The sequence below is a fragment of the Poecilia latipinna genome, unplaced genomic scaffold (assembly GCF_001443285.1).
Source record: "Poecilia latipinna isolate Pla-1442-1.1 unplaced genomic scaffold, P_latipinna-1.0 Scaffold768, whole genome shotgun sequence".
NCBI classification, from domain to species: Eukaryota; Metazoa; Chordata; class Actinopteri; order Cyprinodontiformes; family Poeciliidae; genus Poecilia; species Poecilia latipinna.
This window is the reverse complement of record NW_015113384.1, coordinates 1-14,100: the sequence shown is the minus strand read 5'-3', so window position 1 is coordinate 14,100 and position 14,100 is coordinate 1.

Here is a 14,100-nt window from a genome sequence, read left to right as displayed (position 1 = left end):
TTTCTTTCTACTCTTGGTAGGAAGAGAATTTAAATTTGTGAAAAAAAGAAAAGGAAAAAAAAAAAAAAAAAAAAAAAAAATATATATATATATATATATATATATATATATATATAATTTAAAACACTGATTTAAACAAAAAAAATGCCTATACAACAAACAATATAAAGTAAGCAGAGTCAACGGTAAGCCTTGTTTGGGTAATATTGCATGGCTTCTTATTAGATTACATTTAATGAGTGTAGTATTGAGTATTTTGTCAATCTAATCAGACGGGTTATGATAAACTCTTTTAGAACAAAATTGGTTCTCTATTGTTTTTCAGCACAGCAAAATCCATAAAGCCGATAGAAAAGCTAAGCCTTAAAAACATTACCAGAATCAGATTGAAGCTCACAACCAACATGCAAAATGTAGTTATGTTATGAGGAATTGATCAGCCTGTGTAGCTTGAAATAATTAGCAATGATTTCTGGGTGCATAGATGTGTGTTTGGACTATTTCACTGGCTACAGTGGAGCTGTTAAGCTTTTATTTGGCATAGTTTGCAGTTGATAGTGTAAAGTGCATCCAGAGTGAATATATTCTACCATTAATGCTATTTTTTTTTTTTTACTGAAACGCCCCTAAAAAAAATCCACAAACATATTTTGATGTACAGAATGTATATAGTAGTGTACGTTTGATTTAATTAGCAAATGCAATACATATGCTGCGAAAAAAAAAAAGTGTCTCCTGTTTTATCTCATTTTCTGCACAGATGAAAGTGTGACGAGTCGACGGCATCCCTCACAAGTATGCGTCTCTCCTTTAGATGAAGGGTAAATATATGCCATGTACTCATTAACTGAGCAAAACTTTGTTGTGCCACATGACTCCTTCCACATAGTTATTTCAAAATCTACAAAATCTCGCCTAAGTGGGAATAGCACCCCGGTTCCACACGGGTATGTTTTTATTTGTGTGCTTATTTGATTAAAGCAGGGGAAGCTATGATACTGACAATCATTAATCACTATATACTAATTACCAGAAGGTTCTTTCATGTCCGACTCAAAGATGTTGGAAATGAAGTCCCTTGTCATTTGCTTGGATTTTCAAGGCAGAGGACAAACAAACACTAATAAGGCCTGTCCCTTTCAAAAAGAACGAGCCGTGTGTGTAAACACATTCCACAGATCCTAACTAGGTATAAATGCCTTTTTGGTGATAATTTACTGTATATACGAAGAGGTGATATTGCTAATTACTTCCATACCTACTTTGTCACATGAAACTAAATGAAACTTTTAAAAGTGTACAGTTTTGACATGCAGTGACTTGCAAATGAATTTATACCAATTTAACTTTTTTTTTTTTTTGCATGTAGCATGTCGCAACCACAAACCTCATTGCATTTAAGCAGGATTTTATGAGACGGACCACAATGAGGTTATTTTATTTAGTACAAAATTAAAATATTTGAAAAGTATTTCATGAACAACCCACTTTAATCCTAATACTCATTGTGACCTTTTGACTGGGTCAAAATAAATTTTGCATATCGCTTGCATTGGTGCAGTTGTACTATATTAATCTGTTGAGTTCTGATTTTTCCATTTCTTTTTATTATAACATGGATGCCTAGAAAAAAAATCTAAAAATAAATGCAAAAAAAAAAAGTAAGTAAAACTCGCTTGTGTGATTAAACCTCACTCAATCTTACACGACAATGCTTAAGTATGGAATAGGTATAAATCTACCAAGACATTGAGAGCCACTTAAAGCAAAAGGTCATACGTTGAGAGCATTAAGAAAAAAAACACCCCAGAGGTTCATATCTCTGGATCAGCTGCACAGAGCCACAGCTCATGTGGAAAAACATACCGACACATGTATTAATAAAACACTTTAGAAATTTGGCCTTTCAAAAATGTGGCAAAAATTAAGCAATTGTTGACAGAAAGCATGAAGAATTTTCATTAGGACTTAGGCCATAAGGGGTAAGAATAAAAACATCTGGAACAAGGTGCTGAGACTTGTAACATTCAGTCACAAACGCTTTTCAACCCTGAAAAGCGAAAACTAGACATACAATTTTTAAAATTATGTACATTTTTTTTTTTTCACAGTTATGCACTACTTTCTGTTAATCTGTCAGATGAAATCTGAGTAAAAAAGGTTGGAGTTTATGGATGTAATCAGACAGAATGAGGAAAAAAAGTGACAGGAATACTTTTGCAAGGCCCTGTATTTGCTAGCTTTGTGACAACATGGCCAACACATTGTGACCTGCACCAGTGACAGAGTGGTCGACATATACCTAAATAAATATGATCTCCCTGTGTTTGATGCAATAAGCTGGGAAAATGCATTTATGAAATAAGCTCTGATTTGTTGGATGCATTTGGCAGATAGCCAACGGCACTAAAGCAACATAAGCAGGAGTTGTAATGTTGTTTACTGGGACCCAATCGGATAAAAAATGACAAACCACACTGTCCGATTCCAAAAATTACACTGAGCATTACTGGTTAGATTGCTTTTATTCTTTGCTGGAGTTCCTGTTTTGTAGTTGGGACATTCTGTGGGATAAGTGGACACAGCCAAGTGGTTGTTGATGGCCCAAAGCATGTTCAGTTCTGTTGATAATTTGAGGCAAAAGAAGGACATGTTGTCGGGTGAAGTTATTACAGTAGAATTAGTGGTACTAATGTGGTACTGGGTGTGTAAGAAAATGATCCACAAATTGCTCGTGTCAGGATTTCAGGTCTCCCTCCTGCCAAAGTTGATACAAAAGTCTTTTCTTTCTGAACGTTGTGAAAACATCTTGTGTTTTTGAAAAGCTAACTGGTTTATGAGATACAATGCGAAGAACATGAGATTTAGCCCCGGCACTAACACGGTATGAGCCTGGCTTTGGTAAGAGCAACAATAGTAGGGCCCCCCTACAATATCAAATTTTAGAATCAAGGGTTTATGAGCAAAGCTTTCACAGGACAAGAGGACCTCGGGGCCTTATAGCCTCAAGAAAGGCAATTACTTGTGTAGGTATTATTGTGTGATGGATTCTATTTGTTGGTGACCTGAAAAACATGGAGTACAATATACTATGTTTGTGGAAGCTAGTGGATATACTGGTCAGGTAGTGTTTTTTTTTTTTTTTTTGTGTGAATGTGATATAATTAGAGTGCAGTTTAGAGGGGATAGGGGGGAACCAGGGAGCAAGACATAAATCAGATGTACAAGTCAAACAAAAAGCAGTTTGTGTAATGTGAAGGGTGACAAACAGGCTAGTTATCAGTTGAACTGTCTCAAATGAAGACAGACTTTTGTGAATTGTTGCAACTCTTACAATTCTGACCTACTGTCTTGCCAGCTCAATACAAGCTACTCTTGCTGATGGATTCGTGGCTGTTTAGTTGTCCAGTACTTGTGTTTTATAGACCATGAGGAGGCTTAAAAATATGTCCTTTGAGGACATGTTTTGGGTGGTTGTGGCCTGGATGCTTCCAAGAAATTTCCTGTCTTTACATAATCAAAGCAAGAGCTGTGCTTTGCACAAAACCTAAATTGTTTCTTGTGTGGGTTGTACTTAGCCTTTTTGTGGCATCAATAGAGAAAATTTCAAGGTATATTAATGGAAAGGAGAGAGATTAATTTGTGAGTCTTAGGATTAGAAAAGTTTTGATTCTGCTGCTCTTTCTCCTCCCACAGTTTTAGTCGGAAATTTAGAAGTAATGATAGTAAGTAGATGTAACGTTCTCTTTTATATGGTTGAGTATAGGTGTCTTGGATGTATAAACTATAAAAAAATCTAAAATCAACTAAAATCTAAAGAAAACCTCCACCTACGTTTTGCTTGTTTGGGTTATTTTTATTTATTTATCATCATTTTGGAAATGAGGGAGTAAAAACCGAGGGTGATGCTAGCATAATTAGGACCCGGGGCATCATTAAATGACCCAGAAAATCAACGGACACTGTTTGTTTGCCGATACTTCAGGAGAAGTTCAAGGTGTAAACGGGCAGCAGATGGAGGCGGTGCGAGAGCCAAGCAACAGCTGAAACAAACGAGAGACATCTTGCCTGAGAGCTGCTGTCACTTTTCAACACTCTGGATCAGGCAAGACAAGGGCAGCCCCGCAGGAGGGGCCTAGCTGCTTACTCCTCTCTTGAACCTTTCATTTTTCTTCATCACGTGGCGGAGATAGTTTCTGTCATGCAGATGGCTGTTTATTTCTCTGAAGTGTTTGGTAAAGTATTTTGGAGCTAAACGCACCCAAATTAATTGTTTGTTGATGGGAAGGATTTAACTTTAGGGCTGCAGAAGGAACACATTAATCTGTAAATATACAGCAGAAGTTCTAATGCAGCATGATTTCATGTCACTTTGTGAAACTCTCTAAAACTGCATGATCTTTTTTTTTTTTTTTTTGGTCCACATGACTATGAGACAATTACCAGGCATATTAGAAATACAGCTGGTGAAATAAGAGGAGGGATTTCCAATTAACTTCTAAACATATTTAGACAAGATGTTAAACTATTGGGGACTGGTTTGTCTTATGCAACATAAATAAAGATGTTGAACAAAATAGCTCGTTGCAACTAACAATGTTGTGATCAGTATTTTTGGTTTCTGTCGCATAACCATACTTTTGAAACACACCTTAATGGCTAATGGTTTCTAGAGAAATATCTGACTTGAGATGCCCAACTACAGTCTTTGATCAAATCTAGCTACTGATGATGATATTTTATTTTATGTGGAGGAGTTAGCTGAGGTAGCCGATACTTAGGGTCATGGAATATTTCTTGAGTATTCACAAGTGATTATTGTGATTTATGCATGCAAAAAACGCAGAGAGAGACAGATTGATTTGGGAGTAGGTGGATAGCAAAAGTTGCTATCCACCTACATAAACTTCTTCACATGATATTCTTCAACACCTGAAGAGGACATGTATAGTTCAATCCTTAATGACCACAATTTAGCCAGGATTGACACGCAAGTATATATTCAAAATAAGCAACTATAGCATACTTATACATCTTCATCTGTGATGAGTAGTAAGTAAAAGAATCAACATCGAACTTGGAGAAAAAGAACAAACATATATTTTAGATGTAATTTGGAGCCATTTCACAGTTTAGTTTAAGGCCAGTCTGTTTAAACACTAATTCATAATCCGTAGGCTGCCTGGAGACTCCTGCTAGGGCAGACAAGTACATTCTTCACTCTGTCACATGTTTTACACCACCTTTTCCCTGACCAGTCGATCCGGTCTCATCCAGGGCCATCTCTGTCACTGTACACTATATGTAATATGTCCCAACAGAGCACCTGGGGAACTGGCAATGCTAACACCTGGGACACACACATACACAGGCACACACAGGGTCTCCCATCAGCTCTCTGGGTCCTGTAGGATAGAATAACACCCTGTGGAGGTGCTCCGACACCACCTGGGTCTCCCAGCCCGCATGCCTCCCTCCTTCCCGTCCCCGCTCAGTCCCTCTCTCTCTCTTTCTCTGCACCGTCCCTCTGCTACATGGTCATGTCACTGCCAATCAGGCCCTCCTGTCACTGCACTGTGGTGTGCGCGTATGTAAGGCAATTGCACTGCTTCACCCCTGGAGTGGACACGGAGAGGCAGAGTGATGGAGGCTGCCACCTAACCGCCTCTAATAGCACCTGACACAGCGTTACACACAACTACAATCTCTGTGCCGCCCAGCTGAGTTTGGGTTAGGATAGGACAAGCAGGCGGGGGAGCAGAAGGGTGAGGAGGACTTGGGTTTGGAGAGGGGGATCAAATGCAAGACTAGTAGATGCCAAAGAGATATGAGAATGACGCAGTTCAAAGATGACGAACCATAAAATAAAATAATAAATAAATAAATAAAAAGTATCCCATGAAGTTTTCATCTATATGCAACTTCATTTGTAGATCCAGCGAGTTGGATTTAAATTTGAAACTTCTCCATAATAGCTGCCAGTAGCACACCTGATTCACTTCATCTATGCAACGTTTGCAACATATTTGAAGATTTTCCTTCAACTCACGAAACCATGAGTCTTATACACTTCAAACAAGAGCGGGTGCAGAGCTTAAGTGAAGATGACCCACGCCGCCTGACTCTCTATGCCAACTGACACTGTTCCTGACCCCCGAGCAGATGTTCCTTGTAATAATCTTGCAGTTGAGAGAGGCATGCACGCCAGGTGGAGATCCCAGGGTCCGCTCCCAAACGATTTCCCCCCGTATAAAACAAAAGGAGCTTTGAGGGATCGGCTTTCCGTGATACAAAGATCGGGGGTGTAAGAGCCTGCAGAGGGGAATACTTTTAATACAATTAGAGGTCTTTAGAGACAAGCAGCAAGGCTAAGAAGGCAAACAGGCCACTGACTCGCCGACCGTCAGACTGCTGGGCTGATTATGACAGACAAAAGACAAGGATGTTTAGACGGAGGTCAGGCAAGCTTTTTAAAAATGACAAATAATGCCACTGTTGTGGCAGGTGTTGAGCTAAGGGGAAGCGAAGAGACGGAAATGAGCAAGCAGTTGGAAGATACGCCATCATATCTGTAAAACTATCTGGAACTCGTTTTAGTTTTGGAAGGTGGAGGAGGGACGGAGGAAGGCTGGGTAGAGGAAGAGAGCCAGTAAGTCAAAGACAGAAGAGAGAGACTCGGGGACTGGAGCCGCCTGAACCAAAGTCCCCTAAGCAAGGGCACAGCTCCTGTTACCGCCTGCTAATGGAGTGGGGCTATTTCAGTAGCATTGATTGACTGCTTTCTTCCTCTGAGCGAGCAACTTTCTCATATCTGGGGGAAAATGGATCATAAGCTCTCCGGCAGACTAGAGCAGGCCAGCTCTGAAAAGAGGATGATGTTGGCGGCAAAAGTACACACACACACACATATATATATATATGTATATATATATATATATATATATATATATATATATAAAGCTCTATGTCCTTCTTACCCCAGTTCTCCCCTTCTTCCTCTCTGTGCAACTGTCTCTCAGCTGGGATGGTGGAGATGGGATTGGACCGATCTAAAGGGAAGTCGACGGGAAATTCCTCCTCAGACCTTTAGGGGGTGCAGTCATTCCACCTTGAAACAAATCAACTCCCCCGTTCATGCACCCCCACCCGTCTGCTTGGACGGAACAGTCAAATGCAAATCCTTCTTGGATGATTGTTTTCATTGAGGGGAGAAGGGGGTAAGCCCGAGGTAACTTTGACAGATTTCCTGAATAAGAAATGGGACGGGATATTAGAATTTATCTGACAGGTATACACAGCTGATTTGATACCAGTGTGGGGCTGGATTAGCAGGTCACAGGCAGTTTTGGTACCAAATTAATGATGGATACTAATTAATTTGACAGGGTGGGATGAGCAAGGGCAACATCAACCACTACTGTTGAAAGGATGGCCTCTTGCCACGGCAAGTTTCTTACAAGAACGAAGGAGTAGATGACATTCATAATTTGCAGTCAGCATCAAAGAAATTAATCTCGTGTCCATCTTCACTTGTTTTTTTTTCTTAATAAACATGCGATTTTCATACAAAAACAAGTTTTACTATTTGGAAAATGTCTTATTTAATGGAATATATGACAATTAAAGCAAATAAAAACTTGTCTACTTTTGTGGACAGACCTTTGTAGAAGGCCCATTTTTTTTTCTGTACTGTATTGTAAATGAAACGGTACAAAAACACATTCAATGCTGAGTTTTATATGGATTTATTTGTCTTTTTGATCATTATATGTGTCCTCCTCAAGCACAGATGATCTCTAAAATATTTTTAATTAGGCTAAATAGATGGGGCATATGATAGTCATGGATTGGGCACAACAAAACAAAAATCAAATATTAAGAGGAAAAAAAAGTGACACACACACTGAAGTAAAGAAATGAAAAAGATCAGTACATGTGAATATAAGTAATATTATAAATAATTATTTTATTAATAAATAAATTGTTAATTCTTGAAATGTTCAAAAGCTCCAGGGGACCTCTAAGATTGTCTGGCAAATTTCCTCCTTTCAGATAATATTCATTTATATTACACAAAATTTTCAATGTGAAACTCCCCTTTGTTTGTAACAAATAAGAAAAAAAAAAGTTTTTTCACATAAAGACATATCCAGGTAGATATTTAGTCACCTTTCATTTGTGTTGTGTCTTTGAAAAAAAGTAAAAAATTCAGGATTCAAAGAGGAGAAAAACAGGGCAAATGTGATTACATTTCAGCAATATAAAGTGGAAAGCAGAAAAAAAAAAAATTCTCAAAAGGAAGCTGCCTCTATCTGGCGGATTGTTTAAAAATGTGACTGAGAAGCCATCAAAACATTTCCCTGAAGTTGAAATTGTATTTTTATAAGTCCAGACAACCACAGCAAATAGCTGTGATGATTTTGATAAAACCAGTTAGCAAGTGTGGATCAAACCGTTCCAGATTTCAAAGGTGCGACTTTAAATTCAGGCCTTTCCTCCTTTCAGAAAACTTTCTTCTTTATTCTCCAATTCAAATTTCCTCTATTAGGCTTTACTGTAGCAAAAAAAAAAAAAAAAGTAAAATATATTTTCCTTTCTCTGTAGCTGTGGTTTTAAAATACGGGACCCTTCTTCTGAATATGCGATGTTCTTATCCTGCTCTTGTGAGGGATGTGCTTAATGGGCTTCAACTACTCTTGCCTTTGATCAAGTTTAAAGAGGAGCAAAAAGGGCTCTGTAGCTAATGCTGATCCCTATGGCTTTCTTTGCAGCCAGTGTGCTCTCGCTCCTGTACATGCACACACACACACATACACACACTCACACCACCCCTCTCGCAGGAGCGTTCACTCCCACACGCATATAACCCCACCAACCATGAGGCTACAAATAGCGAGTCAAGGTGACTCTATCGATTTCTAAGCAGCAGCACAAGAGACAGATGCAGGAAGACTGACTGAGAAAGTGGGCTTCCAAATAGACAGGCGGCGGGTAACAGGTTTTTGATTTCTGTTCATGACCGTTGTTTAATGTAACCTTGTAACAGATTGCAAGTACAAAAGCCCACAACAAGAGGAGTTTACAGTGCCTGCACATGCTGTAAATATATGAAAAAAGTCGAGCTTGAACATCTAATTTCATTTTTTTTTTTCATTTTTCAAGTGTGCTTGGTGCGCTGCATTAGCCGTGTTTGATTAACAATATTTTGAAACCTGGCTACTAAGATGTAGTGAGCCCTTCAGCTTGTTGTGTGCTTCACCAATTCATTTAAGTTTTAATGCCTTTAATGTACAATCAACGTAAAGAAAGCGCTGTCTGTCCTGCCTTAATGGCAATTTTGTCAATTTGAGTCCACATTACACACAACCCACAAAGAAAAATACAAGACATAATGCTCATCTCAGAGTGAATCAATAGTAACCTGCTCTCCCCTGGACATACTTTGGTTCAGGTCAGGACTTGATTCTTCAAACATGTAAATTGATTGTCTGTCGGACATTGAAAATTGCTTTAATGGTCCTCTTTACAAACGCGGTTTGTATTGATTGCATTAGATTTTGAGTTGCTTTGAAGCACAATAGTTTTCTATTCGTTTGCAGTTCTTGCAAACTGCACATGATTGCAGGCACTTTGAGCTTAACATACAAAGATAAAAAAAACAAACGGAGTGAAAGTTTTTTGTAATTTCTTTAAGTTTTCCAAAACACACTACTGGAATAAACATGCTATTAGTGTAACAATTTATATACATTTTATTGGGGTAGATATTTTTTTCTCATTAGAAATGTATAGTTTAAATGGAAAAGAAGATGTTTTAAAAATGTGATAACTTTTTAAGTTTTTTTCAATTCACTTATGAAAAAAAAAATCTAAATTCTAAATAAAATAATTTTTGCTCAACTAAATAAAGTGATTAGTCAAATAAATTTGTTTGCTTCAACCTCTTCTGTATGCACGGCAGACAATATTTGGCAGCTTTTATGGCATTGATCAAAACATCTGACAATTCAACATTTCAGAAGTAACTCTGACCAGCTCAGCAGTTTTTCCACTGTGCTGATAAGTAAAGCAAGTAAGTAAATATATATATATTTAATCCTCTCCTGGAAATATTACCCATTGCAATTGAAAGACATAACATGACCTACCAGATATCTGATCTCATATTTTACAATTCAAAGACAAATTATAATTCCTAGAGGTCTCCTGCTCACTTCCTCAATGTGAGAACATTACTTTGACTGCTCCAAATAAGTCCTTGAATCCATCTTGTGCACAAAACCTTAGAATCTGTATTTATCTTTTGTTTTTGTAGCACGGGCTGACATTTCTGAAGGTAACTTGAGGTTAACTGGCGCAGAGCCTGCTTTCAGTGGTACACTGCTGGAGGACTGTTTGACAGTATTTATTGTAGGTACAGAAATCTGGCAAGGAAAGATGGTTGTTTTTAAAAATATATATATAAGGAGCCTGTTCAGATATGCATGCAGTACTGAAGTACCATGCATCCTCAAAGATAAGTAAAGGGCCCTGGATGTGTGGCCTGTGTGTTGTAACATGCCCACGTCTGATGTAGAGGATCCACTCTGTCACAACGGACACCTCTGCTGGGTTCTCCTTGGCAGCTAACACATGACATACAAGCATCTGTTTCTTCTATGAAGTCATCTGGCCTGTCCCCTCCCGTTGCTAAGAAGCACAAATAAAATCTGCTTTGTGTTTAAGTTATTAAATGTTAATGAAAAAGGAAAACTATTCTGACATAGTGGCATGAAAACCTCATGTTCTGCTTACAAGCAACTTTGACTGTAGTAGTTCTGTCATTGCATTTGGTTAAATAGACACTTCCTATGTGCAACAGTGTTAAAAAAAGCCTAATATTTATTTTGCAATGTGATATGTTTGAATGAAATATTAATAATTTCCCTGACTTATTTTTAAGACACAAATGCTTTTTTAGAGCTCTGATGATTTTAATGTGAACACCAGTGATGGAAAAATAAAACCATTATTTGTCAATCTAACTAATAGGATTTAAAAAACTGGAAATAAAAGGACAAATCTACAAAACTCCGATATTTTTCACATATTGTCCCAAGCTTGGTTTGGTCCTCATTGTCTGCTGTCCTATAGCTCGGCTGCCAAGTTGTATACTTCTTCATTCTGAACCCTTACACATGATGAAAGCTGAGGAAGAGAGACCCCGAAGTGAACGAAAGCAAGAGCGAGTAACAGAGTGAGAGGGAAAGACAGGGGAGAAGGAGAGTCTCCAGGGGAAGTGAATGGCTGGAATGCAAGTCGGGGCTCGGTGAATAAGCTACACACTGCGCTGGGGGGGCACTGGAGGCATTGTGTGAAGGCAGCAGGGGTCACAGTGGCTGTGACTGACACCAAAACAACATTTCATGGCAGACAACACTGGTTTAAAGGCCTCGGCCAGACCTCTACCCGCCGACCACACCTTATGTGTCGACCAGAGTTTTGGAATGAATCACTTTGGGTGTGGATTAAAAACCAAAGCTGATCCTTCTGGAAAAGAAAACTAACCATAACTTTTTTTTTTTTTTTTTGTTAGAATGTTATTGTTCTAACATTTTATTTTTCATGCAGGTGTAATATTTAAACACATAGTCTCAATACAGAGCAGTTCTTTTATTGTAAGAATTTGAAAATGTTTTTAGAACATGATTGTAATAACATATTACATTACACCAGCAAGAGAAATGGATTGTAATAGTGCAATGATTTTCTAAAAAAAATAAAAAAAAATAAAAAATAGAAGTAGCTACAATAATAGGTTTTACTTTTGCTCAAGTGGGAGCATTATACTTGAGGAAAAAAAACATTGTTTAACTTAAAAAACAACTTAAAAATATCCTTCTGTTGAAACACTGTAAAGTCGATGTGAAAATTAGCCTTTTGCAATAATTTTTTGGCAGACGTAACAGCTACAAATAGGGTATTTTGAACAAAAAATAACATGCAATGAAAATCTAGAATTCAAAAATGCAGTAGCTTCTTTGAAATTAGAACATTTTCATAGTAGCATTTTCCTTTATGACAAACATGAACGAATGCTTTTACCTGGTGATGATGGGACACAATTATTGACTTCTGTATTATAATGTTTGCAGATTTATCCATTACGAAACTGCAGCCACAAAAAGAAACTTTGACAAAATAAAACACAGCGCCTTCTGCTGAGCCTCAAGTTTCCATTGCCTCCTGTCTTGTCATATTAGTTCTCTCTAACAGCTTGATGGCATAATTAGACAGCCAACATCTATTTTAGGAGTCTATTGAGCTTTCTAATTAGGAGCAGATTAATGGCCAGTGAAGGCGGAGCTCCACGGCACCAACACCAGCGACCCACTGATACCTGCAGCCGTGCACTGCCCAGGGGCGACGGAGAGGGTTGAACTGGGACACAGTGAAGCGTGCGTGCATGTGGCGTTTTAGTGTTTATGGACTAGGGCTATGGCAGTGAGCATTAGAGGTTGAAGGTGCGCCTGGCATGTGGGAGTTTTGATATTGTTATAACTACTGGCACCATGAAAGAAAGGGATTCAGGGCAGTCTAAGCTTAGGTCAAGGTTTCCCAAAATGTGTATGCGTGTGTGTGCGTGTGTGTAAGGGGGGCTCAGGTCCTTTAGAGACACTGTGAGGCATTGAAAGTCTCACTCTAGGGTGCCAAAGCACTAATTCTAATTATCACCAGATTACAGAGATAATAGGGGACCCTGCTGTCAAGAATCTAACACCTCTCTTTCTCAAACTGGCTCTCAACTGCTCCTTCTCCCTCATATATTCATTTTACAGCCCAGCAGTTACTATAGACTCGGTTAAGGCTCGTGAAAGTGCTTGGGGAGCGAATGAGGTGCAGAGTGAGTAGTTTTCAGAGTATTAAAGAGTTAGAGAAGGTGAGAAGATTGAAAGAGGGCCAGAATTGACAGGAGGGTGAACAAGAGTGAAAAAAAAAGAGTTAAAGAGAGAGCAGGAAAGATATCAAGACCGATTTAGTGATAAAGAGAAACTCTGAGGTTAGAGGAAAAGGTAAGCACTGTGGAGACAGGTGTGAAGAAATCTGCTTTTTCTGAGTTTAAAACACAGGGAAGGCTCATGTGTTTTCTGGTGCTACACACAGTCAAAGGTACTTTCAACATCTGCTCTCTCTTTTTCCAGCCCGTCTCAAAAAAATGCATAAAATGAATAAGTTTGCAAATCAAACAAACTGAAAAAAATTATAGTGACTATACAACAGAAGAAATGTTCACTTGACATAATTTAAACCAAACTTTGCAAATACTGTTCCGATGACAATACACATAGGTTTGTGTGCGAAAGTCGTTTTGAAACATTGTTTTTAACCATGTGATTTTAGGATCTCTTCATCAGTAAATGCAGCTTGATTTGAACACCAGTTTGGTCATTATGAAGAATATTTGCCCTTTGTCAGGAGAATAATAGCAACATTAGCTCATATACTGACTTATTTTGACCCATTATTTCATTAAATACAGACTTAGACTTAATGACAATGAAGTCCAATACTTTGAGTATGAGTCAGGTGTTAACTCTGTAGAGATTGAGTGAAACTCCAGTCTGGAGTTCTTGTTTTTGAGAGTAAATTATGACAGAAATATGATATTACTGACTAAATGGAAGGGTAAAAACACACCCAAACAACAAGTACATTAAGATACACATAAAAAATAAATTTATGTAGTCTTCATGGCTTAAAATTCAACATAAAATATTGTGAGATATACAGAAATCACAGAAATTTTGGCTTTATTTTATACAAAACATCTTCATTTTTTTTTTTTAAAAAACCAACATGACGACTGTTCTAAAGCATCTATTCGACTATTCAATATTCACATTTTTTTATGTTTCGTTTATCTAATGTCAATGTTGTAATGTAGCCTCAAACATATTTTATGCAAATATATTTCTGTTTATTTTAGGGGGGGGGGAACAAAAAAACAAAAGACATGACGCATTTGGAAAATGTAATATGTGATTTGCCAGGATGGAAATGTTTTGCAATGATGTGAGGTATAAGGTCAGGGAGTGTCTCCCTGTGGATCAGCAAGTGAAC